This window comes from Triticum dicoccoides, chromosome 5B (assembly GCF_002162155.2).
Source record: "Triticum dicoccoides isolate Atlit2015 ecotype Zavitan chromosome 5B, WEW_v2.0, whole genome shotgun sequence".
Lineage (NCBI taxonomy): Eukaryota > Viridiplantae > Streptophyta > Magnoliopsida > Poales > Poaceae > Triticum > Triticum dicoccoides.
In genome coordinates this window covers 530693335-530696829 of record NC_041389.1, presented here as the reverse complement: position 1 = coordinate 530696829, position 3495 = coordinate 530693335, and positions in this window count along the sequence as shown.

Sequence of the window (3495 nt, the reverse complement as noted above, 5' to 3'; positions counted from 1 at the left end):
TGTAGACGTGCTCGCCTCCCTTTGTAGACGTGCTCGATTTAACTTCCTGATGTGGCGCTCATAGTCTGTGTCAACAGGCTTGGAAGCTGGTGGTTGAGCCATACGAATGAAGTGGTCAATCGTTTCCTCAGGCACTTTCTCCCTTGGCGGCGGTGGCGATTTCGATGCAAAATGGGCTTCCACCTCGGCCTTCGATATGGCTGTGATTTCCTCCTCGGACCTGTCATAAGACCTCTGCGGAAGAGGCTTGAGGCTTGGACCATATTTATATCGCTTGCCTCCGCCTGTACTTCCTGTACTACCTCGACTCGTACCGCTACGCACCATAGTTGCGGGGTGTCTCTTCTGCGATTGCTGAGGCGGCGGAGACGGCTGACGGGACTGAGTTGGACGAGGAGGAGTGGCCTGAGGTTGTGCCGGACTTGGAGGAGGAGTGGACGTCTGACGCTGTGGCGGACTTGGAGGAGGAGGATTGTCCTGACACTTTGCCGGACTTGGAGGAGGAGGATTGTCCTGACACTTTGCCGGACTTGGAGGAGCGGGAGTCTGCTAACTCGGTGGCGGACTTCGACGAGGACTCGGGTGACGCGGTGTCGGTGGCCTTGGAAAGATGATGCAATCCTTTTTTCCATAGGATGATACGATGTTTGGCCTCTTCGAGAAAGCGCTCGCCGTCACCTCCAGCAATGTCAAGCTGTAGCCCCGAATATGGTGGGTCCACCACCTCATCAACCACGACACGAGCATAGCCCGCTGGAATCGCGTTGCAATGGAAGGTTGCCTCGGGGGGATTTGTGAAAGCACAGCCGTCCGCCACCTTCATGGATATGTTCTTCATTTTGACATGTAGCTCGCAGTTAGTGTTCTCCGTGATGTCATCCACGGGGTATCTACCCAGCATTGCGTCGTCCGGGACGGAACCCACGCTGCTTCTCGGCATGGATGGGCCAGTGCTATCCAATGCTGGATCATCCGCTAGCTGCTGCAGCTGTTGAGACCCCCTTTGATGGGTAAGTGAGTCGATCTGCTCCTGTTGCCGCTGGAATTTGACTGCCAATTCCGCTTGACTTGCTTCTAGGCCTTGAAGGCATTCATAGTCCCGCTTCCTCTGCTCCTCCTCCATCTTCCTCTTCTTCTCCTCCGCAATCTTCTTTCTCGCACGGGTTCTGTAGTCGTTGTTCCAGTCTGAAAACCCCTCATACCACGGCATAGCGCCCTTGCCTCGTGTTCTTCCCGGGTGTTCAGGATTTCCCAGGGCACGCGTAAGCTCGTCGTTCTCTCTGTTGGGCTGGAACACCCCCGTTCGTGCCTCTTCTATTGCAACAAGTATCGCATCGTCGGCTCCCTTCAGACTTGCCCTCGTCGAAACATTGCCTGTCTCCCGGTCCAACTCCCCCCCCATGCGCATAGAACCAAGTCCTGACCCTGGGGGGCCAGCTCTTAGTAGCCGGAGTGACACCTGCATCCTCCATCTCTTTCTCAGACTTATCCCACTTAGGCATTGCCACCGCATAACCACCTGGCCCCAGCTTATGGAATTTATCCTTTTTTCGGCATTCTTCTTGTTTATTCTCGACCGTTCCTTAGCTAATTCTGAATCCTTGAATTTCACGAAATCGTCCCAATGATCACGTTGGTTCTCCAGTGTTCCCTTGAATACTGGAGTCTTCCTTCCTCCGTTGACGTACTTGTTCCATTCACCATTCTTGTAGTTCTTGAATGCAGTCGCCATCATCCTAAGAGCAGCCTCTTTGACTTTCTGCACATCTGCTTCTGTGAAATGATCTGGTAGGGTGAAATGTTCCATGAGAGTATCCCAAAGCAGATCTTTTTGATTCTTGTCGACATAAGTAACATCTGTACGTGGCTTTGCTGGCGCTCTCCATTCTTGAAGTTTGATCGGGAGTTGGTCCTTCACAAGAACTCCGCACTGACGAACGAACTTGTCTGCAATCTTCTTAGCCGCTAATGGTTTGCCAGTAGGGCCGCATGCCTCGATATTGTACTTTACACCCGGCTTCAACTTTTTGTTCGGGCCTTGTTTCGTCCTTTTGCCTGAAGATTTGCTCGATCCGGATGGCTGAAAGAACAAAGATTGATTCGTTAATATATATTCAAGTCATTTAAAACATTTGATGATCACCAGATGCCTGCTTATATAAATATATATACCTCGTCGGTGTTTGTTGTTTCAGGATGAACATGTTCTTCGTCATCGTCACAATCATAGTTCATGACTTCGTCGCGATCGAATATCATATCACCCTCTCCGGTGTTGTTTAGAAATTCGGAGCTGTCATAATCCTCTTCATTCTGATTATCATCTGCCCCGCGTATCATATCGAACATGGTCTGTTCTCCCTCTCTGTCGGTATTGTCTACCATAGCTTTTGTTTAACTAATCCAAAAGAAATATAAAACAATTTAGTATTCAAATCTCGAATAATAGATATAATCTCGAATACATCGTCCAGAATAATAGATATAATCTCGAATACATCATCTCGAATGATATATAATATTGAATAGTACATCACTGGCTATTAGCTAATAAAGATCGAATACTACAGAAGAATCTAGGACACTCGCGGTTCCTCCGGCGCGGGCGGTGGACACCCAAAGAGAAGGAACCCTCATAGGATCATAGCTGAAGTGAGATCCCCGAAGATACTGCCACGTATTGAAGAACCTGCCGCCCTCTAACGCAACCATGTAGTGATGGACGTGCTCGTCCTCCTCCCTGACACGGCGACGTACCACCTCCGGCGGGGCCGGGTCCCTCCGCACCGAAACTGGCCCACGCGAACGCCACCAAACGAGATCAGGGTCGACGACGGGACCCGCGGCCGGGTTCCTCGTCAAGCGGCGCGCCCCTCCAAGCAGCACCTCCCAGTGCCAGTCCCAGTGACATGGGTCGGCTGGACGTCGTCGCGGACGGGTTGACGGCGAGGATGCGGGCCGGGCATCGTCGAGAACAAATACTAGCTATATGCCCGCAAAAAGTAACATTTTTTTTATGATTGGATTTTGATAACTAAAATTTCTAACATTTCTATATAACTAACATTTCTATAACATTTCTAACAATGCTATATATAACTAACATTTCTATAACATTTCTAATATTTCTATAACTAAAAAACAGAAAAAATTATAACATTCTATATATATAACTAACATTTTTATAACTATTTCTATAACTAAAAAACAGAAAAATTTCTAACAATTCTAACTTTTTTATAACTATTTCTATAACTAAAAAACAGAAAAATTTCTAACAATTTCTAACATTTCTAACAATTCTAACATTTCTAACTATTTCTAAAAAACAGAAAAATGTCTAACAATTTCTTAAAAACAGAAAAATCTATAACTAAAAATGTATGTGTGTGTGTGTGCGCGCTCACCGGCCGGCGAGGCGAGAGGCGACGGGGGGCGCGCGGCGATGGGGACGGCGACGGGCGCGGCGACGACGGGGACGGGGACGTACGGGCC